General features: G+C 46.5%; 1 protein-coding gene across 1 annotated transcript in view; it reads right to left on the bottom strand.

Annotated features, from left to right (window-relative positions):
- Positions 1 to 23,798, bottom strand: part of grifin (galectin-related inter-fiber protein) — a 150,039-nt gene extending 126,241 nt beyond the window's left edge. Inside the window, exon 1 of the mRNA XM_068056803.1 lies at positions 23,641 to 23,798. The gene's annotated coding sequence lies outside the window, so the exon portion shown is untranslated. The remainder of the gene's footprint in view (positions 1 to 23,640) is intronic.
- Between the last annotated feature and the right edge of the window lie 2,113 nt (positions 23,799 to 25,911).

Genomic DNA, 25,911 nt, shown 5'->3' with positions numbered 1-25,911 from the left:
GTGTTCGAATACAGTCTTTAGTGATAGCATCATAGTGTACTCGAATGGAGCTTTTAGCTTCAGAGTGTCAGTCTTAAAATGGAGATTTAAAAGAAAGTTGAAGGAAGGAAATTCCAATTTTATGCAAGCACTTAATATTTCAGTACCGGTATTAACATATTAATGTCATGTAATGAGGAATCTGAAACAACATGCGGTCGCGGTGTAGTGGTATTGTCACTGGACTGGTAACCCAGAGACCCAGGGTATTGCTCTGGTGACAATGGTTTGGATCCCACCAGCGCAGAATGTGGAATTTAAATTCAATTACTAAAGCTGGAATTAGAAGAGATAGTCTAATGATTGCCATGAAACCCATTGTCGATTGTCTCAAAGACCCATCTGGTTCACTAGTGCCCTTGAGCACCTTCCTTTAGGGAAGGAAATCTGTTGTCCTTCCTGATTTGGCCTACATGTGACTCCAGACCCACAGCAATGTTGTTTAAATGGCCTAGCAAGCCACTCAGTTATACCTAACCGCTACAAAGTCGATAAGGAATGAAACCGGACGGACCACCTAGCATCGACCTAGGCACCAGAAACAACAATGGCAAACCCAGCCCTGTCAACTCTGCAAAGTCTTCCTTACTAACATCTGGGGGCTTGTGCTAAAGTTGGAAGAGCTGCCCTGCAGACTAGTCAAACAACAGCCTGACATAATCGTACTGACTGAATCATACCTTGCACACAATGCCCCCGACACCACCATCACCATCCCTGGGTATGTCCTGTCCCACCTGCAGGACAGACCCAGCAGAGGTGACAGCACAGTGGTATACAGTCAGGAGGGAGTTGCCCTGGGAGTCCTCAATTTCAACTCCGGACCGCATGAAGTCTCATGGCATCAGATCAAACATGGACAAGGAAACCTCCTGCTTATTATCAACTACCACCCCACCTCAGCTGATGTATCAGTATTCCTACATGTTGAACACCACTTGGAGGAATCATTGAGGGTGGTAAGGGTGCTGAATGTACTCTGTGTGACAGACTTCAATGTCCATCACCAAGAGCGACTCGGTAGCACCACTGCTGGCCAAGGCCTAAAGGTTATAGCTGCTCGACTGGGTCTGCGGCAGGTGGTGAGGGAAAAACATACTTGACCTTATCCTCACCAATCTGCCTGCCGCAGATGCATCTGTCCATGACAGTATTGGTAGGACTGACCACCGCACAGTCCTTGTGGAGACGGAGTCCCATCTTCACATTCAGGATACCCCCCATTGTGTTGTGCAGCACTACCACTGTGATAAGTGGGATGGATTTCGAGCAGATCTAGCAATGCAAAACAGGGTATCCATGATGCACTGTGGACCATCAGCAGCAGCAGAATTGTATTCAATCACAATCTGTAACCTCTTGGCCTGTCATATCCCCCACTCTATCATTACCATCAAGCTGGGCGATCAACCCTGGTTCAATGAAGAGTCCAGGAGGGCATGCCAGGAGCAGCACCAGGCATACCTCAAAATGAGGTGTCAACCTTATGAAGCTACAACCCAGGACTACTTGCATGCCAAGCAGTGTATGCAGCATGTGATAGACAAGAGTTAAGCGATCTCACAACCAACGGATCAGATCTAAGCTCTGCAGACCTGCCACATCCACTCGTGAATGGTGGTGGACAATTATACAACTAAGAGGAAGAGGTGGCTCCACAAATATCCCCATCCTCAATGTTGGGGGAGCCCAGTATATCAGTGCAAAAGATAAGGCTGAAGCATTTGCAACAATCTTCAGCTAGAAGTGCCAAGTTGATGATCCATCTCGGCCTCCACCTGAAGTCCCCAGCATCACAGATGCCAGTCTTCAGCCAATTCAGTTCACTCTGCATGATATCAAGAAACAACTGAAGGCACTGGATACTGCAAAGGCTATGGGCCCTGACAATATTCCGGCAATAGTACTGAGGACCTGTGCTCCAGAAGTTGCCATGCCCCTAGCCAAGCTGTTCCAGTACAGCTACAACACTGGCATCTACCCGACAATGTGAAAAACTGCCCAGGTATGTCCTGTACACAAAAAGCAGGACAAATCCAACCCAGCCAATTACTGCCCATCAGTCTACTCTCGATCATTAATAAAGTGGTGGAAGATGTCATCAACAGTGCATTCAAGTGGCAATTACTTAGCAATAACCTGCTCAGTGACGCTCAGTTTGGGTTCCGCCAGGGCCACTCAGCTCCTGACCTCATTACAGCCTTGGTCCAAACATGGACAAAAGAGATGAACCCAAGGGTGAGGTGAGAGTGACTGCCCTTGATATCAAGGCAGCATTTGACCGAGTATGGCATCAAGCAGCCCTTGCAAAACTGAAGTCAATGGGAGTCAGGGGAAAACTCTCCACTGGTTGTAGTCATATCTAGTGCAAAGGAAGATGGTTGTGGTTGTTGGAGGTCAATCATTTCAGCTCCAGGATATCACTGCAGGAGTTCCTCAGGGTAGTGTCTGAGGCCCAACCATCTACAGCTGCTTCATCAATGACCTTCAAAGAACAAAGAACAGTACAGCACAGGAACAGGCCATTCGGCCCTCCAAGCCTGCGCCGATCTTGATGCCTGTCGAAACTAACACCTTCTGCAATTCCGGGGCCCATATCCTTCTATTCCCTTCCTATTCATGTATTTGTCAAGATATCTCTTAAACGTCGCTAACGTATCTGCTTCCACCACCTCCCCAGGCAGCAAGTTCCAGGCACTCACCACCCTCTGTGTAAAAAACTTGCCTCGCACATCCCCTCTAAACTTTGCCCCTCGCACCTTAAACCTATGTCCCCTAGTAACTGATTCTTCCACCCTGGGAAAAAGCTTCTGACTATCCACTCTGTCCATGCCGCTCATAACTTTGTAAACCTGTATCATGTCGCCCCTCCACCTCCGTCGTTCCAGTGAAAACAATCCGAGTTTTTCCAACCTCTCCTCATAGCTAATGCCCTCCAGACCAGGCAACATCCTGGTAAACCTCCTCTGTACCCTCTCCAAAGCCTCCACGTCCTTCTGGTAGTGTGGCGACCAGAATTGCACACAATATTCTAAGTGTGGCCTAACTAAGGTTCTGTACAGCTGCAACATGACTTGCCAATTTTTATACTCTATGCCCCGACCGACGAAGGCAAGCATGCCGTATGCCTTCTTGACTACCTTATCCACCTGCGTTGCCACTTTCAGTGACCTGTGGACCTGTACGCCCAGATCTCTCTGCCTGTCAATACTCCTAAGGGTTCCGCCATTTACCGTATACCTCCCACCTGCATTACACCTTCCAAAATGCATTACCTCACATTTGTCCGGATTAAACTCCATCTGCCATTTCTCCGCCCAAGTCTCCAACCGATCTATATCCTGCTGTATCCTCTGACAATCCTCATCATTATCCGCAACTCCACCAACCTATGTGTCGTCCGCAAACTTACTAATCAGACCAGCTACATTTTCCTCCGAATCATTTATATATACTACAAAGAGCAAAGGTCCCAGCACTGATCCCTGCGGAACACCACTAGTCACAGCCCTCCATTCAGAAAAACACCCAACCACTGTTACCCTCTGTCTTCTGTGACTGAGCCAGTTCTGTATCCATCTTGCCAGCTCACATCTGATCCCGTGTGACTTCACCGTTTGCACCAGTCTGCCATGAGGGACCTTGTCAAAGGCTTTACTAAAGTCCATATAGACAACATCCTTCAATCATAAGGTCAGAAGTGGGGATGTTCGCTGATGATTGCACAATGTTCAGCACCATTCATGACTCCTCAAATACTGAAGCAGTCTGTGTAGAAATGCAGCAAGACCTGGACAATATCCAGGCTTGGGCTGATAAGTGGCAAGTAACATTTGTGCCACACAAGTGCCAGGCAATGACCATCTCCAACAGGAGAGATTCTAACCATCTCCCCTTGACATTCAATGGCATTATCATCGCTGAATCCCCCACTATCAACATCCTGGGGGGTTACCATTGACCAGAAACAGAACTGGAGCAGCCATATAAATACTGTGGCTACTCGAACAGGTCAGAGGCTAGGAATCCTGCAGCAAGTAACTCACCTCCTAACTCCCCAAAGCCTGTCCACCATCTACAAGGCACAAGTCAGGAGTGTGATGGAATACTCTCCACTTGCCTGGATGGGTGCAGCTCCAACAACACTCAAGAAGCTTGACACCATCCAGGACAAAGCAGCCCACTTGATTGGCACGCCATCTATAAACATTTACTCCCTCCACCACTGAAGCACATTGGCAGCACTGTGTACCATCTACAAGATCCACTGTAGCAACGCACCAAGGCTCCCTAGACAGCACCTTCCAAATCCGTGACCTCTACCACCTAGAAGGACAGGGATAGTAGATGCATGCGAACCCCACCACCTGCAAGTTTCCCTCCAAGTCACGCACCATCCTGACTTGGAACTATATCACCGTTCCTTCACTGTCGCTGGGTCAAAATCCTGGAACTCCCTTCCTAACAGCTCTGTAGGTGTACCTACGTCCCATGGACTGCAACAGTTCAAGTGAAAATCACATGAGCACAATTGGGGGCCATCAGATTTTCTATCCACTTCTGATCCGATGTGCCCAGGTGAAGGAACAGGGATTGAAAAATCTGCCCCATTATGTCCACTTTTCAGCATGGGTGACTCGATCATAATCACAAGTAAGGGGTCCCTATAAATCAGCTGCTTTTTAATCCAGGGGTACTCAGACCAACAATGGTACGCCAAATATCTTAGCACGAACCACAGACCTGGAAACTTACAGTATGCATCCAAGACCGTTGAGCAAGTTTAAGGGTTAACATTTTCAGTTTCTCCCATTTTATAACTTGTTTGTCAGGGGCGTCTTCATTTGGAAATGATAGCAACCTGAGGCTGGCCAAAAATCCTGTAAGTGTTTGAAACACAGAGCACATAATGTCAAAGAGCATCTGGCACAGTCACCCCAGTCAGAGACTGCAAGGGTCAGTTCAAGATGCAGACACACTGATCAAATTTTCCATGGATTTTTATCCACATGGATTTCTAGTTTGAGTGATAAGGTGGATCAGTGTGTGACGCCAGGGAAGTGTTTGATGTGCAATTAGCTGTCAGTTGCTCTGCGTGAGCTCTGTGCTCCTTCAGTCTCACACACACACACACTGTTAAACTGACAGCTGGTGTCTCAGCTTCCAGCACACCCAAGAGAATTCTGAATATTGAATTTGTTTGGTTAATGGCAACACAAATCATCCTATAAAGCATACTGGATTGAATAGTACTAAACTACTAATGAGTAAATTAAGATAACTGAATAAGACATAACTATCCTGCAATTTGATTTCCATAAAACCTACATGCAATATTGACGTGATTAATACTTTAAATATGTACAGTGAGCTCCCAATGGCTCATTTTGTAAATTCATCTCATAACTGAGACCAGGTTCTGGCTTGCACTGTTCTAACTGATGTCAGCCACAGTAGCAGTAGGGGTTCACATAGAGCAAAGAGGAATAATGAGCAAGTTTTCCCGCTCTTGACTTTGATCCACTGATCTCTGCTGGAACTATCTCTAATGTTGATGCCAAGTGATCAACAGGTCAGACTCAGCTGGGATGCCACATGTGGTCGAATAGCTTGCTAAAAAGAGAAAGGTGTGGTTGAACAGTGAGGCCTCGGGCTTCAAATATATATTTCCTGGCAATGTGAGTGCAGGTAGATATAACTGCAAAGAAATACTTGCATTCATATAGAACCTTTAATATGGAAAATATCCCAAGGTGCTTCACAAGAACATAATCAGACAAAAATTGAAACTGAGCCAAAGAAGGTACTATTTAGAGGGGTGGTGAAAAGTTTTGTCAAAGAGCCGAGAAGGATTTTAAAGGAAGAGAGAGAGAGAGAGAGAGTTGCTGAGAGGTTTAGGGAGGGTATTCCAGTGCTGAGGCTCCAGACTGTTGAAGGCCAGACCACCAATGGCAGGGCAAAGGATGTGGGGAAATACACAAAATGCCAGTGTTGGAGGATGGCGGAATTCTTGGAGGGTTGTAGCCTTGAGAAAGTTGCAGAGATGGAGTGGCGGGGAGGGGGGGGGTGGTGGTTGGTGGGTGGTGGTGGGTGTGGGGGGTGGCTGGGTGGTCTGGCTATGAAGGGATTTGAACACGAGCATGAGAATTTTAAATTCAAGCACTGCAGGACTGGGAGCCAATGTAGGTCAGCAAGCACGGGGGGTAGGGGTGGGATTTGTGAATGGGACTTGTATCAGTTAGGATGTGAGCAGCAGAGATTTGGAGGAGCTGAAATGTATAGAGGGTAATAGTCAAGTCTGGAGGTGATAAGATTGGAGAGTAGAGACATGGGGCTGATTTTTCGCCACAGAGGCGGGAAACAGGAATTGGGATTGTTTTCAGGTCCTGAATCCACCTCTGGTGGGAAACGGATTGAAGACCCAATTTTCATGGGGGTGAACCCTTAGTTCATATGGAGATGGATTCCCTGTCAATTTAGAGCCTGTGGGGGTGGGAACAGAGGCAGGTCACGTAAAGTGGGGGACTGATTTAGAAACCCCATGGCTGATTTAGACAACTGAGGCTAGCTGGTTGTCCTGAGGGAGAGATCGGCAGATTGTGCCAGTGCCTTCCACAGCACCAGAGGGATGCGAAATGCCACTGGAGAGCTCGAGGCCTGGCATCTGGTGCTGTGGAAGGCACTGGCACAATCTGCAGATGAGATGATAAGGGCAGGGCAGCTCCTTGCTTCATTGATGCCGATCTTGATCTAATGTTGGAGTCTGTGGGGGAAGAGGAGTGAGGTCCATTTCCCAGATGGTGACAGGTTGAGGTCACCAGCTGAAATCAAAAAGGCCTGGGTTGATATTGCTGCCACAGTCAGTGGTGGAAATAGATTAGAAGAACCTGGATCCGGTGTTGTAAAAGATTCGACGACCTCAAACATTCTGGAAAAGTGATTGCAACCCCCAACACTTCAGAAAGGTCTCAGGGCTTGCACGCGCCAGCAGACACACCGGCTGAGGAGCCTCAGGGTGCATGTTTCTCCTGTACATGGGAGGGGTGTGTGCACAGGGCACTTACTGACCCCTCAGAATGGCTCACAGCCGTAGCATTGCTGAGGACCTGTCACCACTGAGACATGCAGCTCCTAATGCATAGGGGCAGATGACATTGGACACAGAGGACAGTGGTACTTTATCATGCTCTATCTTGTCCTTGCAGGAGAAACGGGCTCATAATGTGAGGGAAAGGGCCCAGACGGGAGGAGGGGGGCTTTTCTTAGACCAAATTACCCTAATGGAGCAGATGGCAATGGAGATAGACAAGATAGTGGAAGAGGAGGCATTTGGGCCTGGCAAAACAGGAGTTCTTGGTGGACCTGGTGATGACAGAGGGCAAAATTGTCATTAAGGAGGTCCAGTGCATTCCACCCAGTCCGATAGTGTGTTGCACACTGAGTAACTTTGGGTACTGTCAGTATTGCAGTGGCTTCTACTCTTTTAGACTAGCCCTTATCATCTCATCTTGTGTCTCCCATAGGTGCAGATGTCCAACCCTCAGCAACCTCTCCCTCTCCCTCGGTGGACGCAGAGAAGCACAAAGGGGAAGAAGAAGCACCATCACATCTTACGAGCACACCGTCCTCCAGCAGATACTCTCACCTCAATGGATCCTCAAGATCCATCTAGAATGCCTGGCCAGAGCTGAGAATGTCATGGAGGAGGATGAGGCAGCTATTCTTCATGAGGTGCCCTTATCATCCTCAAATTCCTTGGCCCCTCTGACTGAGGGACCATCTGTGCAGAGGGGTCAAGTGACGGAGGTTGCCCCGGCAGCCTCTGGAGATGCCCCCAAAGGCACCTCCATGACAATGATGACTGCCACATGCATCTCGGCTGCAAGCTGAGCAAGTGAGCAGGCTGCTTCCACCTCCTCTGAGGCCACGGGGGGGCACCGCATAGGAGTGGCCAAGCGCAGAGGCCACCGCGACGCATGGAACACTAAGTGGGTCACTGGGCTGTCTTCTCACTGTCCCTATCAACTGTTTTCCTCTCTTTGCACTGGATAAATGATGACACTTTAAGCCAGATGTCTGGGATTCGTTTTATTGCTCTCGTGACAGGAAAAGTGGTATGCGTTGGTGAAAGAGATAACAGGATCCTCCAGAGTGAGGGCAAAGCCTCTGGTCAGATGGGCTTCCTTCACTGGCGTAAGTGATTAGATGTTCCAGGCTGTTTCTTCAATGTATGTGATAGTGCAGCTGGGAGGGGCTCAGTTGAAACGTTCCTGAATCAGGAGATCCCTGATATTCATGGCATCTGCACGAGCCCTTTGAGCTTCGTGCCATGCCCAGTCACCTATTTGTGCAGCCAGGGCACTTCTCTGTTCAGTATCATCTCCCTACCCCTCCACTTCCTCCTCCTCTCTCATCTCCTGCTCCAGCTCTTCCCTGCGGTGAGCTGTCTCCTTCCAAGGCCTCAGCATCCTCAAGGTCCACATCTCTCTGAAGGGCCATATTATGGAGAATGTAACAGACCACCACAATGACCGAGAACCTTTCAGGAGTGTATTAAGGGTGCCAGAAGCACATCATCAGAAACACGATGGCCTGCTCAATTATTGTCCTAGTGAGCAGGTGGCTTTTGTTGTATCACCTCTGTGCCTCTGTCTGGGGCTCGAATAGAGAGGTGAGTATCCATCTCTTCAAGGGATATCCCTTGTCCCCTAGGATCCATCCATGCAATTTGGGGGTGAGAGTGAAGATCTGAGGCAGTGTGGACTGTCAGAGGATGAAGGAGTCAGGGCAGCTGCCATGAAAGTCAATGCACACATGGAGGAAGTTCTTGTTGTGGTCACAGATGAGGGTCTGAAAGCCCTTCCTGTTGATGAATCTCATTGGGTGGTCACTGGGTGCCTTGATGGCCAAATGGGTGCAATTGATGATGCACTGCACCTGGGAGAATCCAGCAATGGCAATGATACCCAATACCCTCTGTCCCTGCTGAATGTACTGTCAAGCTCCGGCAAAGAGGGCATCAGTGGCCTGCAAGATACGGTGGTGTTCTGCTGCTGTGTGCGAGATGCCACTAAGGTCTGCAGCTGATCCTTGGAAGTAGCCCAAAGACGTTCAAAGTCACATTGACTTTGACGGCTATCGGCAGGATATGGTGAGCAGTACTGCAAGGTGCAAGGTCCTCACCGACCAGGTCACAGATGTCTGTCACCTTCTGGCTGGAAAGTTGCAGCCTCCTGTGGCACTGAGGCTTGGTAATCTCCAGGTAGCTGTCTTCAGAAGATCCTTTATTGAGGGTATAGCTTCTGTTGCCTTCCTGCCCCTCTTCTTCTCCTCCTGCTGCTCAGGGTGCTGCCCTTCCTGCAGAGAGTGTTGTCCCTCATCACCACTGGGCCCAAATTCTGACAGTCATGTCCCCATTGCCAGCTGCAGCCTTTTTTTTGTCTAGGTGGCTACCCTATTGTGATTGGCAGCCTTGACCCCAGTCTTCTGCTTCTGTGATGCCAGGGTCAGGGGTGACGAGCCAGTTCAATGCCTAAGCATTGATTGCCCACTCTCCCCACCACCAGCACAGCACTTGGGGCACCTCCTTTCCAAAGGCCGAGTTCCCCCTTTGGCCTGCTGACCTTCTTATGGGGCCGGAGTAATTCCCTGAGTCGGCTATGACTGGTTCCTTGCTCTGTACCTGCCTCCCTTCAGCTGGTCAGCAACAGATAGTGCATGTAACCCATGCGGCCCCATCAAAATTTCTACCTCCACCTCTAACAAGCACTTACCAAGCTGCTGAAGAACTTTAATTGGCCTCAATTCGTAAACAGGCAGATGACTGTCCTACCCTCCCCTTGCCCTGGTGAACATTGCTGGTGGCAGGAACAACATCTCGAAACTGATATGCCGGCCAGCAAGTATTTTCGGCAATCCCCTCCCCCGGACTCCATTCCTGATCCCGGGGACGTGGGGGAGGGAGCCTGAAAACCCAGCCTGGGGATTCTGATTTTGGGAGCAGATAAGATTTCTCCTGATTTCCCCCTCCCTCCCTAGCTACAACTCATCAATCACCCTTGCCCCCCAATTGCCCCCTTCCTCCCAATCGCTTCCTCCCTCCCGATCGTACCCTCCCTTTCAATCACACCCCTCCTTCCTCATGGCTGCATTTGCTGACAACGCTACCGCTAGGTGGCGCTGCTGTGGCACATGCGCAAATGCAGCACAAACACATGGCAGCACATAATGGCCCGAGTGAGAGCGCGAACGAGCGGGCCGAGGCCGGGGGGTGGGGTGGCGGGGGAAGTGGAGCGGGACTGGGGGGAGCGGAGCAGCCGGCGAAAGGGCGAGCAAACGGGCCAGGGACGGGGGAGGGGGGGGGTGGAGCGGAGCGGCCAGAGAGAGGGTGGGGGGGAGGGAGGAGGAGTGCGTTTTTCGGCGCATGCACCATAAACTTGCAACAGCAAAAGATGTACCGGCCGGACCCCGCACCCAGCGACACCAAGGTCTTCGGCCTCTCGCTCCCCGAGGCTCGCTTCCGGCCCCCTCCATCCAGCCGTTGCCTCCAGCTGCAGATCCCCCATCCAGCCGCTTTCTCCCCTACTTCTCGACTGTACTTCAGGCATTGCAGCTGTCTGGTTTTTGCATCTCCCTCTTCAGGCAATTCTGAATTTAACTCCCTCCCACTACACCCCCACACCCCCACACCCCCTCTCCCCCCACCCCCTCTACCTCCCCCCATCCCCACCACCTCCCCATCTCCCCCAAACTACCCCCCCCCCCCCCCGAGGTGGCTGTGTGTCCATTTGCACTGCTCTGATGGGTGCAGGAGCAGGTGGCTGTGTGTCCATGTGCACTGCTCTGATGGGTTCAGGAACTGAGCAACTTACAACAGGGGACTGGAGCACATGCACTGCCTGCACACAGCCCCAGACAATGGAAAGGATTTTAGTGCAGTGCAGTGGACTGGAGCACATGCAGTGCCCCAGATAATGGAAATGTTTTCAGAGCAACTTACAACAGGAACTGGAGCACATGCACTGCCTGCACACAGCACCAGACAATGGAAAGGATTTTAGTGCAGTGCAGTGGACTGGAGCATATGCAGTGCCCCAGATAATGGAAATGTTTTCAGAGCAACTTACAACAGGGACTGGAGCACATGCACTGCCTGCACACAGCCCCAGACAATGGAAAGGATTTTAGTGCAGTGCAGTGGACTGGAGCACATGCAGTGCCCCAGATAATGGAAATGTTTTCAGAGCAACTTACAACAGGGACTGGAGCATATGCAGTGCCCCAGACAAGGAAATGGTTTCAGAGCAACTTTCAACAGGGACTGGAGCATATGCAGTGCCCCAGATAATGGAAATAGTTTCAGAGCAACTTTCAACAGAGACTGGAGCACATGCAGTGCCCCAGACAAGGAAATGGTTTCAGAGCAACTTTCAACAGGGACTGGAGCATATGCAGTGCCCCAGGCAATGGAAATGGTTTCAGAGCAACTTTCAACAGAGACTGGAGCACATGCAGTGCCCCAGATAATGGAAATAGTTTCAGAGCAACTTACAACAGGGACTGGAGCACATGCAGTGCCCCAGACAATGGAAATGTTTACAGAGCAACTTACCTTGGAGCAATCTTCTCTTTCTAATAAAAATGAAGCAGACTGAAATCTTCAAAACGACTAAATAATTGCGATAAAATGCGAGAAAATGCCCGACGAAACCTCTCCTCCTTCCACTTTCAGAAACTCGCGCCGAAGCTTGCCGCATGCGTGAATATCCGATGGCTGAAGTATGTGTGAATACCCGTTGGCGTTGCATAAAGCGCATGCGCAGAGGCCGACCAGGCGCGTTGCCCGAAGATGCACACGTCACGCGATTATGTCATCGGCACATGCACTAACCAGTCCTGGCAAGCCAGAAAGCAGCGCATGCGCAGAGAGCAGGAGATCCTCTGCGCATGTGCGTACCGTGGCGCAGCCTGATGATGTCAGTGGCGGCCAGCGTTGTCAGGAATCACTTTGCCTCCTCATTGCTTCCCCCTCCCAATCAACTGCCCTCTTATGATCTTCCCTCTCCTGCTCAATCACCTCCCCTGAACCTCTCCCTCTCAGGACCTACCCAGCGGCCCAGAATCCCATGCCAATTCGTCAGTGAACTCCTCTTCTTAACCTTCGGCAGTCCTTTGGGAACGACAATGACTTTCTTCCAGGACAATGACCACCAGGCGTCTGCATCTGTCTGGTCTCATTTAATTGTGGCCAAATATTGGGTGTGCCTTTGGTCTACCCATTCCCCCGCGGTTATCATTTGAGAATATTATCTGCATTGGCTCAGAATGCCCAGGGGGGTAATGAAAGTCGCACCATATGCAACAAGGCCAACTGCAGCCAAATTAAGGTTGTCTGTTGAGTGAGAAGCAAGGTTACCAGACCATCAACATTTTTGGCTCCACCTTCATTCAGTCTAGCATAGACGCCAGCTGCACCATCAGTCCACAGACTTTGAATTGCAGGCTACAGCTGTAATGTGTGCCTTATGGATATGCATGGTCTGTAATGGTTAGATGAGTTATGCATGGGCCAAAGAATTGTGGCATTTATACATAGGACATAAATCTATCAAATTGAGTAAGATTAACTTGGCAGCTTTCTTAAAGGGGGTCATCTTCTTTTACCTGTTTCCAGATCTTGCGAACAGTATTGAGCCTGTCCACCATGTCTCTGAGACATGAGACCCTGCTATCCACTGGGAAGGGTGCCTTGGAGTGCCGACCAAGACAACCTGCTTTGTGTCCAACTTATGCAGAAGCAGTTGCCAGCCATCAAACAGAAAGGAAGTAGCCCACTGGCTCCACCTCCTGCCATTACATTTATTGTGCCAGCCATTGGGTATTGCCTGTCATTTTCCCAACAAATTCAGTTGACGATATCTACAGCCTCGTTAACAATTAAAGCAATTTTTGCCCCCATATCTGACCATTTACCTTTATGATGTCACATCCCATGAAAGGTTCTCATCAATACCTTTCAAGATTGCTGACTAGCTCCCAGCCTCAGATCCAAGGAGGCTGATCTTTGCCTCCTGTAGTGAAATGAGGTTGATTTTGATTCAGATTCTGAGTTCAGTGATGTCAACTTGGCCAGTACTCATCCTATGGGATGAGTGGTAATTGCGATGCACCTGTCTGTACACGGACATAAGGGTTAAGGCTTCACTGTAGGGTGCGAGTTGCTGGTGCCCGTGAAAATGTGCTCCAGGATAATTCAGTCCCTTGTGGAGAGGAGAGAAATAAATGACGAGAAATAGACTTGAAATTGTGTGACCTTGTTAATTTCCTAATTGGCAAAAAAAATACCAGGTGAGACCTTGGTGGGCTAGGAAGGACCCTGAACTAATATTTCAAAAGGAACTTTGTGGGTTTCAAACAGATGAGTACCACAATGAACACAGACGCTCCAGTCATTAAAGTTGTAATTTAACACAGGGCCATTTCCATTACCAGACATGAAGATTAATACGGAAGGCACGGTTTTGTCAGCATACTTCCAACTTCTCTCTCTCTGCACAATGATGTTTGTGAGAAATTAGGGTAGATTTTCATCTTCACCACTTGAGCAGTAATATGCTGGAGTGAATTGAATGGGCCTGGAATAAAAATCAGATGGGTCCTCTTAAATGGTGGTTCTCAAACTGGAGTCTGTGGACTACAGAGGCATCACGAGACTTTCCGAGTGTCAACAAAATAATCTGAAGTGCAATAAGCGATTACAAGAAGTGGCCCAGGTAGCAAATGAGAGGCAGCTGGAGGCAAGAATGGAGTGCAGCTGCCACATATGAGAATGGAAGTGAAGAACACGGAGAGCTATTTGAATGAAAGACGTTCTGGCAGTACTTGTACCTCTCCTGACAGCTGTTTCAAAATGATTTTCTTCATCTGTATTTCAATTATATTCCTCCTAATCCAGGCGACTTCCAGAATAGCCTCTGATTTTGTTGGCAGCTCAGCAAACCATGTAAGGGAGCAGTGCTGTGCTGATTGTACATCTCCATAATCCCCTACAAGATATGTTTTATGCCAGAAAGCCAGTTGAAGGATAGCACTAGAGCCAATCTTTACTTAGTTTAACATTTGTGTAACAACATTACAAGTAAACACCTCCTAACTCAACCACACACAGATTCATTCAGTTTCTCTTTATATATGCTGAAGTGAACACCAATGAATGCCCTACACCTGCCTATAATTAAACACAATTGATATACAATTAACAAGCAATGCTTTGACATGAAGATTCACAATGTAAGTAACCAGCTCGTTGTCTCCTGATTCTGATGACTTTGTGTTGAACACTGGAACAGAAGTCACTGAACTAGTTTAAAGTGCCTGTGAGCACATTATAGGTAGGTTAATATACCAGTTACTGTGTATATCAAATATTTTAATTGATCTGATAATAAACATTTATGCTGTTTGTTTCTTCCATGAACATTTCACATGGTAAATTACATTGCTGCATTACTTTCACAACAGAATAGTCATTACACAGAAATTACAATACGAAACAGGTGATTCAGCCTAACAGTTTGTGTTAGTGTTTATCCTCTTCTTTAGTGATGTTTCCAACACTTCTGATTTCAATGATTTATTGATGAATAATTATTTCATCACAATGAATAACACAAAAGGAATATTAAAATACTGTCTACATGCCGCACTTTCATATTATGGGTATTATATAGTATTAGCGCTTAGACGGAGGGGATTTATGATTATTCATCCATTTGAAAAGGGGGTCTTTCAACCAGAGTTTGAAAACTACTGCTCTACAATGGCAGGCACTTTGCTTTGCCGGATTACCAACCCAGTGAATACAAGAACATAAGAAATAGGATCCAGAGTAGGCCATGCTTGAGCCTGCTCCACCATTCAATAATATCATGGCTGATCTTCGACCTCAACTCCATTTACCTGCCTTTGCTCTGAATCCCTTAGTACCCAAAATTCTATTGAACTTAGCCTTGAATAAACTCAAGGACAGAGCATTTATGGCCCTCTGTAGTAGAGAATTCCAAAGATTCACAACCCTCTGAATTAATAAATTGACCATCATCTCAGTCGTAAATGGACCTTATCCTATGACCCCCCCACCACCCCCCCCCCCCCCACGCCAGTTCTAGACTCTCCAGCCAGGGATATCAACTCCATTCTGTTCAAAATCACTGAACTCAGAATTCAACCTCCACATTACATACAGATTTAAACATTTTTATTTACGGGCTAAAAGGGTTGAATTATGAAAATAGGCTTCTTTGACTCGGCTTATATCCTTTCGAAAGTAGAAGATTAAGAAATGATCTAATTCAGGTGTTTAAAATGATCAAACGAGTTGATAGGGTAGACAGACAGAAACTATTTCCTCTGGTGGGAGAGACCAGAATGACAAAATTACAGTTAGGCCATTCAGGAGCGATTTCAGGAAGCACTTCTTCACACAAAGAGTGGAAATCCAGAACTCTCGTCTCCAAAATGCCGTTAAGGCTAGGTTAATTGAACATTTCAAAACTGAGATTGCTAGATTTTTGTTAGGCAGGGATATTAAGGGTGATGGAATTAAGTTAGATAGATGGATTTGAGATACAGATCAGCCATTGTCGAATTGAAGGGTGGAGCAGGCTTGAGGAACTGAATGGCTCCTCTCGTCCTATATAACTGGAACATTTTTTTCCCTGCACAAAAAGCTAGCATGAAACTGAGAATGAAGGATACCCTGGACTCAAATTACAAACTATTTACTGGGTGAACTTTTCTTTATTAACAGCAATTGGCAGTTTTATCCTTGACACGTCCTCTGCACTTCTCTGATTGTTTTTGGAGAAATACTGAAACAGATGGCAGTTTAAAACAAACTTAACAGTTTAAATGAGAAAGGGTTTTAGATTAAGCTACTCAATAAATGTAGTAAAAAGAACAATCAATTTGGACGATCCCCACTGCTTTGAAATTGAACACATATTCCAGTCCAATGCACATCTCTAAAGATGTCATACAAAGGGATCAGCATACATCAATTTAAGCGCCTATATACAAACCCAAACCATAGTATTAATTCTAACCAGCAAAGGTTGCAAGAGATGAATAGTTAAGGTTATGACACAAGGGTCCAAAGACAGTTGAAATACAGCTTGACAGTTTACATGGGTAAAATATAAGAGCCTGATATGAAAATAGGGATGAAAAGTTAACTCTTCAGTAATAGAGTCAGATAGCAGAGAAGGAGGCCATTCGGCCCATCGAGTCCATATGCACTCTCTGTGGAGCAATCCTGTCAGTCCCATTCTCACAATCTATATCTGTAGCCCTGCAAGTTTATTTCCCTCAAGTGCCCATCCAATTTCCTTTTGAAATCATTAATCATCTCCGCTTCTATCACTCTCGTAGGTCATTAACACTCGCTGCTTAAAAAAGTTCTTCCTCATATCCCCCCTGCATCTTTTGCCTAAAACCTTAAATCTCTGTCCCGTATTCCATGTACCATCAGCTAATGGGAACAGCTTTTCTTTGTCCACTGTATCTAAGATAGTTGTACACAATTATCAAATCTCCCCTCAATCTCCTTTGCTCCAAGGAGAACAACCCCAGCTTCTCCGACCTAACCTTGTAGCTAACATCCCCCATTCCTGGAACCTTTCTGGTAAATCGCCGCTGCACCCTTTCAAGGATCCTCACGTCCTTCTGAAATGTGGTGACCAGAACTGGACACAATACTCTAGTTGTGGCCTAACCAGAGCTTTATAAATGTTTAGCATAACTTTTCTGCTTTTCTACTCATTGGGCTAAATTTTATAAACCTGCAAAAGAAAACAGCAGCCCGTCCATGGGCATGCCGAAGAGCCGATACGATTCCAAGCGTGGCGGCTCATTTAAATAGCCTGTGCGCAGGAGCTGAACCCATTTTTAAAGGGCTGTCAGCCCTACTGGAAAATTTAAATATTTAAAGAAAGATTAAATGAAAATAAATACATCTCTTTTGCCCCTTTCCCAACCAGCCCAATGCAATTAAATTAATTATTTTCCCCGTCCCCCCCTCAAAACACTTACCTTTACCATCTGACCTTCACCCCCCCACCCCCCCACCACCAACTGCACAAACTTTAAATTATAACCCATCTCACCGTCCCCTACACCCATTACGTTAATTTGACCCCATTCTCCCCACCCTCCGACACTGAGAAATGTACCTCCTTCGCCCTCCCCACCGTTGTTGAGCCTTGTTTCCCCGGATGATGATCCGAAGGTACGGGAGTGCCAGCTGCTGGGCCGAAGATCGCGGCTGGACATCAGGGGTGAGGTCAGCTTATTTAAATTAATTATTTTAATTGATTTAAATATTCAAACTATGGTCCAGTTGCCGAGCGGTGAGGAGGCTGCCACGGTGCAACGCCGCCGCCGGGAGGATTGGGCTGGGCCCTACCGGTGATGAGGGCTCATCCGGGGCCATCTTCAGGCACCCCCGCCACGGATCCCGACGTCATGGGCTCCTTAAAATCCAGCCATTATCTCTATATATGAAGCTGAAAATCCCATATGTTTTGTCAACCACTCTCTCAATATGTCTTACCACCTTCAAAGATCTATGAACATGGAGTCTAAGGTCCCTCTGTCCCTTCAAACTCTTCAGAACTGTGCTATTAAGTCTAAATTACCTCTCCCTATCCCTTCTGCAAAATGTATCACCTCACACTTCTCTGTATTAAATTCCATCTGCCACTTGTCTCTCCATTCTGTGAGTGTATCTATGTCCTGTTGCAGTCAATTTGTATCTGTGACAGAAATCACACCTGCCAAATGGAAACATATTAATTTCATCAGATGGAACACTACTTGAACCCTTTTGCTGGACATTGCACAGAACTTGTTTAAAAAAAGACCACAGAGCTGAAACATGGCTGCACATTTGAATTCTGAGAGACAGTTGAATAGAGAGTTAATGGGGGTGTTCACTGATTCAATTAACAAGACTGATCTGGGCAATCATAATAATCAACCTTCTTTGTCTGTGTAAGAGCTAGAGTTCCACACCCCACCGTGTGTGACTGGAGAACTTTGATAATCAACAACCCTCACAGATGATGCTGTTTCAAACAAAGAGTTGGTCACATGACTTACCTGCTGGCCAGACTGGGAACTGTTTGAATTGTGCCTCAAAGAAAGGTTTGGGCAGACTGCAATTTGAAGACCAGAGAGAAGGAAGGTCCCTGTCTCTCTGTCTCTCTCTCTCAAGCAAAGTCCCTGGGACCCATGGAAGCAGCTTAGGTCTCAAACAGAGGACCTCTTCAGCCTTCTGGTACCAGAGAAGCAAGTTTGAAAGTGTGCACTGGGCCCCAGCGAGAACTGCAAGACCTCAACTCCAATCAAGGACTTTACATCCAAACCAAAAGACAGTAACCGAATTCTATTTATTGCCAACCCTACTTAAACCTCCCCCTTTAATTATTTCTCCCCCTCTGTATCTATATGTGTGTGTGTTTATCTCGTACGCATGCTAGCTAGGTTGCATCACATAGTTTAGTAATTTTAACCAAGTTAGAGTGATAAGGTTAATAAACTTACATCTTTCTTATTTAATGCTGAGAAAACTTGACTGGTTGGTTCATTTACAATTACAGTTCGAGAGCAGTGAGCAAGGACTCACTGAGATGAAATTAAAAACACTGTGTTTTTAAAGATAAACCCTGTTGTGGCCAAACCAGGAATGATGCAAGAGGGGAGCCTGAGACCCCTTCCTCACCTGGTTGTAACATATCATCCTTACTGTTTGCCATATTTCCAAGTTTGATATGATTGGTAAATTTTGAAATTTTACTCGGTGTTCCAATATCCAACTTATTCACATATATCAAAAAAAGCAGTGATACTAGCACTGAGCGCTATCTACCATCCTCCTGACTGAAAAACAACCATTTGCCTTTGCCCTTAAACCAATTTTTTATCCAAGCTGACACTAAACTTCCTATTCCATGAACCTCAATTTTGTTAACCAGCCTTTTATGTGGTACTTTGTCAAACATTTCCTAAAATCCATATAGACAACATCCATTGCTTTCCCTTCATCAATCTTTTCGGTTACTTCATCAAAAAATTCAATTAGATTAGTCAAACACAATTTTCTCTCCTTAATTAACTCAAACCTTTCCAAGTGCCTGTTAATGTTTTCCCTGATTATCGTTTCTAAAACCTTACCCACCACTGATGTTAAATTGACTGGTCTGTAGTTGCTAGGAGTGTCCTTACACCTTTTCTTGAATAAGGATGTCACATTTGCCACTCTCCAATCCCCAGCATCTCTCCCATATCTGGGGAAGATTGGAAATTTATGGAAGCCCTTTCTGGTATCTCCACTACCACTTTCTTTAGCAACCTAGGATGCAAGCAGGGATGTCCTCAGGACTTGAGTGAGATTTAGCCAAGTTTAGTATAGGATATGAGGCAAATACAGAGAGATAAAGACTGCAGCCGCTGAATACAAAGACTTCTAATTTTATTCTGAGTTGTTTCCACTTTCCCTTTGCTAGCATTTGCTTTCTACAGCAGCATCTAGAGTACACAATGCACAATGCAATTGTAATTTCAAACACTACAACTGTACACAAGTCATCCATACCAGATGGCTCAACCACTCTAAGCATAGCCAGCCTTTCCAGTACATTCTGCCTATCAATTTTCACCCCGTCCATTACCTCTACCAGCTCCACTTCTATTGATATTTTATCAGCATCTCTTCTTTAGTAGACACTGATACAGAGCACTCATCAAGTATTCTAGCCTTTCCCTGCACCTCTAAGCATATATCACCTTCTTTGTCCCTAATAGGCCCCACCCAACCTTTTACTAGCCGCTTACTATTTACATGTCATTAGAAGATTTTTGGGTTCCCTTTTGTGTTGACTGCCATTCTATTCTAACATTCTCTCTTTGCCAGTCTTATTTTTCTCTTTACTTCCCCTCTCAACTTATTGTATTTGGCCTGGTTCTGGCTTAAAGAATTCACCTGACATGCATCATACACACTTTTTTTGTATTATCTTATTCTCTGTCTGCTTTGCCATCTAAGGCTTTTGTTCCCCTCCTTTTGTCTTTGTTGGAATGTACCTCGCCAGTACCTGAAACATCTCCTCCTTAAAGATCACCCCTTGTAGTTACAGATTTTCCTGTCAATCTTTTGCTCCATTTTACCCTCGATAGATCCCTTCTCATCTCATTGAAGTGGCCCTCTTCCAATTTGAAAGTTCTACTTTAGATTGTTCCTTGCTCTTCTCCATTACTAGTCTAACCTCTACGCTACAATGATCACTCTTACTCAAGTGTTCCCTCACAGACACTTGGGGGATGGATTCTTTTATTGTGGTGGGGGTCCGACTGGCGGTCCCAAAAGCAGGGGATAACTCCGCTGTTGCGGACTGCGAGACCCTGGGCTGTATCTTGTCAGCGCCAGGCAATTAATTGGCTGCTGTCAGGTGGCCATCCCTATTTAGGACAGCCACCCGCCCCCAGGAGCTGCTAGCCAATCGGAGGACCAGCAGCTCAGCAGCTTTGGGGTTGCTGGGAATGCAATTGGCAGAAGAGGACGCCATGGATGGATGGTGCCCTCCTAACCAGGTAAGTAGGATCTGGGGGCAGCAGGGCCAGTCAGGCAGGCCCTGGTGAGGCAGCAGGGGCAGGGGAGGAGTTGGTGATGGTAGGTTGCGCCGTTGCTGCAGGGGCGGCCATTGCTGCCATGAGGTCCTTCCATGGTCCAAAGAGTGCCTGAATAGGAGGACCCATCTCACCCTGAGCCTGCTGGGAGGCCACCATCTGGTGGTCCCCTACCACTGGTAAAGTGGTGGGAAGAGGCCCTTAATTGGCTATTTTAGTGGTTCAATTGGCCTCTGGACGGGTGGGCCGTCCTCCACCTTCCACACCACTGACAAGGTGGCATGGTAGCAGGAAAACAATGGGCATGCCACCCCTACCTTCCCTTGCCATTTCATGGGCCCACTCCCCACCTCCCGCCCATCCCCAGAAAATTCAACCCTTGGTCCACTTGTCCCATCTCATTTCCCAGCACCGGATTGAACAATGCCTCATTCCCAGTTGAACTGAAAGCATACTGGTCAAGGAAGTTCTCCTGAACACACTTAAAAACTACTTTTCCCTCTTTACCCTTTATTCTAACATTATCCCAATCGATAATTAAAGTCTCCCAATAACACCACTCTATAGTTCTTGCACATCTCTGTCATTTCCCTGCAGATTTGTTCCTCTATCTCTCTCTCAGTATTGGAGGCCAATAAAATACCCCCAGTAGTGTGATCATACCGTTCTTGCTTGTCAAATCTAACCAAATAGATTTTGTCCTTTCACCCTCAGGGACATCCTCTCTTTCCAACACTACAATGTCTTCCCTAATCAGTAATACCACCCCACCTCCCTTTTTTCCTCCCCTATCTTTGCTGAACACTTTGGCCGGAATTTTACGGCCACTGCAGGCGCGGGCTGGAGGCAGGGGAGGGGGCGTAAAATTTACTGGGAGGAGAGGGGGTTGCCATTCCCGTTACCTTCCTGACCCCATTGCAATTTTATGAGTGGCGGGGGAGGTAATAAATGGCCCACCTGCCCCAGGACAATTAAGGCCCTTAAGTAGCCAATTAATTGCCACTTAAGGGCCTCCTCCCAGTAAAATCAGCAGCCTCCTTGCAGGCTGTGTGGGGGGGCCCTCCTGATGTGGAACCTTCTCAACAGAAGGCCCCCCCACGGCACAAGTCACCCCTGCTGGATCACCTCCCCAACCTCCTTTCGACCGACCACAGCAACACCACCACCCCCCCAGCCCGCTCATCCTGCCTAGCCAGGGCCCAGTCAGTTGTCTCTAGCGAGCCTCCATACACTTACCTCTATTCCAGGGCCTCCTCCATTGCTGCTCCTATCGCTGGGTGCAGTCCCAACAGTGGCCACCACTCCCAGTGGCGCTGCTGGGACTGAAGAGCTGCTGGCCCACTGATTGGCCAGCAGCTCTTGGAGGAGGGACCTCCAGTCTCAGAGAAGCGGAGGTGCTGCCCAAGGCCAATTAAGGTCCTGAGCCACGTAAAATCAGGGCTCGCCCCTGACTTTTTGGCTGGTGAATGGGTCCTTCGTCCCAACCTAAAATTCCAGCCTTTGTATCCTTGAATATTAAGCGCCCAGTCCTCATCATTTTAAAGCCATATTTCCATTATTGCCACTACATCATATTCCCACATGATTATTTGTGCTTGTAGTTAATCATCCTTATTCACCACACTTTATGCATTTACATACATGCATTGTATACCTGTCTTTGTATTCCTTGTAGCTCTTTTTAGTTTACTCCCATCCATTATGCTACTACTTCCTTTTCAATGATATCCAACACTCTCACTTTTTGCACCTTATTCCTCTTTTCTACTTCTATATGCTGCCAATTTAGTTGAAACCCTTCCTGTCCACACTAGTGAACCTCCCTATGAGGCCATTGGTCCCAGTCCCATTGAGGTGCAACCCATCTATTTTGAATAGGTGCCTCCTGCCCCAGAACTGGCCCCAATGTCCTAAAAATATAATGCCCTCCCTCCTGCACCATGCCTTGAGCATGCAGTGATCCTCCCTATCTCCCTATTTCTACTCTCACTAGTGTGAGATTACTACGTTCAAGGTCCTACTTTTTAACTTCCTCCCTAGCTCCTGAAAATCTGACCGTAGGATCTCATTACCTGCCCTCACTATGTCATTGATACCAACATGTGCCACAACTTCTGCTCATTCCCTTCCCCCGCGGAATATTCTGCACCCTCTCCATGATGTCCTGGCAATAGGGAGGCAACACACTATGAGGGACTCATAATGATGGGTTACAGAAATTCCTGTCTGTCCCCTTAACTATGAAGTCTCCTATAATGACTGAATGTCTATTCTTTGCTGTTTCCTCCTGTGCAGTCCCTTATCCATTGGTGCCATGATCTGGACTGCACTCCTTCAAGGTGTTGTTACTCCCAGCAGTCTCTAAAGCTGAGTACTGGTTTGAGAGTGGCACACATCCCGAAGACTCCTGCAATTCCTGCCTCTTCCTACTCTTCCAGATGGCCACCCATCAACTCTCCGGAATCCACTGCCTGTGGAGTGACCACCTCATGGAACATACAATCCAGGAAACCCTCATCCTCCCAGATGCTCCAAAGTGACTCCAGCTGCCCCTCAAGCTTGGAAATCCTGAGCTCGAGTTCAAGCAGCTGGAGACACTTCCTACACACGTGGTCCCCCAAGACACATGAAGTGTCCTGAAGTTCCCACATGGCGCAGGAATTGCAAACAACAGGTCGCAGCTGCCTATCCATGATCTAAAAAGATCTCTATTCCCTCTTTTGTAATCTAGTTCATACCTTGTTTAAACTATTAACCTTAATTAATGCCTCTAGACCTGCTCTAAGCGAATATTATTATTAATTCACTTCTGTTATTATTACCTCGATTGATTTTTTAAAAATTTCCTGGCTTCTAGTTTGAATGAATGCCCTAGTTTAGAGAGGAAAAAAGGGAAATGCTCAGCAATCAATCACTTACCTGCTTTCCTGTGATGTCCCACTCTGATTTTTTTTCCTCTGTTTTTATTGAACGCTGTCTGTCTGCTCCCAACCTAGCTCTTTATATCCTCGCTCCAATCTCGCTCTGCTCCCGCTCTCGCTGATGCTGCTCTTGGGCCTTGGCACTCTGTTTTCTCTAGCCCCACTGGTCTCGCTCTACTCCTGCGAGGCTAAGAACTAACTATAACATGGCACAACTCACAAGGTTGCTTGCTAATAATTAATTTTTGAATCACTTGAAGGAATTAAGATTTTTTTTAAGATGATTGCACATGTACTTTCTATATCATTTCCTACATTACAACAGTGACAATATTTCAACAATATTTCAGTGGCCATAAGTGCTTTGGGTCATTCAAGGCGCTAGAGGAATGTAAGTCTTCCTTTTTATGTATTCATTTCACTTTAAGGCTTCATTCCACATTTGGCAGAGGCATGCTGAGGCAGATGGAAATGTTTCATATGGTCAAATGTATCTTGTTCTGATGTATCGTGGAGTATGGCTATTTCACACGGTGCATGCTGCTCAGGGCTGCTCCAGGAGCTGTTTTTACTGCTGAAGCCCCTACCAGATGACAGTTCCCTTTAATCTGAGGATAGATGGAAAAAACGAAGTGCTCTGAAGTGCCAAAGATCAAATGCTGCACATGGATAGAATTAGTGCAAGTCAAAAGATTACCGGAAAGCTAGCAGGGCAAAGTAATGAAGTAATCAACTTAACAAATAAAACCACAAAATACAAAATATAAAGACACTAATGGTAAGTCAAACAGTGTGGCTTTATTTTGCTAAATCAACTATAATTAAATAAGGAAATTCAAGTCACATTATACGACCGCAAATCAGTAATATCTTAACAACATGCATGTTTCATTTTTATTTCCTTTTGAAGGTTAGAAATCTGTCATAAGCCATTTGCTAAAGTCACTTATGCCATTAATATGGAAATATAATTTTTGAAACAGCTCTTTACAATTCTACATCCATGCAAATGTTATTAAGACAAGCTGGAGGCATTAATACTAGAATAAACAGTGGGGCAGATACCAACAACATACATTTTTTCAGTGTTCCTTAAGTATAGGGAGACATCTCCGAGTGTTTCACAGGGCCTGGACAGAGAGTGACCTCTAAGCAGGCCACAAAAACGGAGAAGAAGAGGGGGCATAAAAGCCAAAGGGAATGTTTCTTTAGGAGGTTTTTTAAGGAAGGAAGGGAAGTGACAAGGTGGAATTGTTGATGGAAGAAGCTCCAGAGGGTGGGTGCACTGCGCTTGGAGTGGTCACCAATGGCTGACCCGAGGGAACAGGAAACAAACAGTAGATCAGGGCTGTATGAGTATGTGTGCAGGGCTGGAAGTCTGGAGGAGTTCACAATGGTAGGTTGAGATGAGACCATGGAATAATTTGGAGATGAGGACAAGGATTTGAAAGCTAATAGGTTAGGGTGCAGGAAGTCAGTAGAACTAGATAAGGACAGGGTGATGGCAGTCCAGGCATTTGTGCACGGGATAACAACAACAAAAACAACTTGTATTTCTATAGTGTCTTTAACATAATAAAATGTCCCAAGATGCTTCATAGGAAAATTACAAAGCAAAATTAGACAGGAGTCACATAAGGAGATATTAGGGCAGATGTCCAAAACCTTGGTCAAAGACATAGGTTTAAAGAGCATCTTAAAGGAAGAAAGAGAGGTAGAGAGCCAGGGAGGTGTAGGGAGAGAATTCCAGAGTTCAGGGCCTAGGCAGCTGAAGGCTGGGAGACTGATTAAAATTGGGGATGATGTGGGTCGCAGCATTCCGGATGGGTAGTTTCTTGGGGAGGCCAGCAAGGAGAACATTGGAGAAATCAAATGTCCGTGTAATAAAGGCAGTCAAGAACATGAAGGAAACCATTTAAAACAGAGCTCTGCCCAAAGGCTATATTGAGAATCTCCATTGAGACCCTTACTGCTTTTTCATCCTCAGTGAATTCAAGCTGTAATGATAACTTTAGACTTGAAAGAGAAGCATCTGAACCAAGTAACTGCTGTCGCCAGAAAATGTTCACAGAACAAATCCAAATAAACTCAGCTACACCGTGAAGTAAATGCCGACTGTCTGTCAAAGGAATCCAAACATTGGTCACATATTAATGACAATACAAATAATTAAATTTCAGTGAAGCAACATTTTTAGATATTGCTAATCACATCCATTTAATCATTTCACCATCTATAGATTTGAACAAACTCCATTCATATGATTCAA

This window comes from Heterodontus francisci, chromosome 24 (assembly GCF_036365525.1).
Source record: "Heterodontus francisci isolate sHetFra1 chromosome 24, sHetFra1.hap1, whole genome shotgun sequence".
In the NCBI taxonomy this organism is placed as follows: domain Eukaryota; kingdom Metazoa; phylum Chordata; class Chondrichthyes; order Heterodontiformes; family Heterodontidae; genus Heterodontus; species Heterodontus francisci.
Note: the sequence above shows the minus strand (reverse complement) of the source record. Positions and strands in the feature narration are given on the sequence as shown.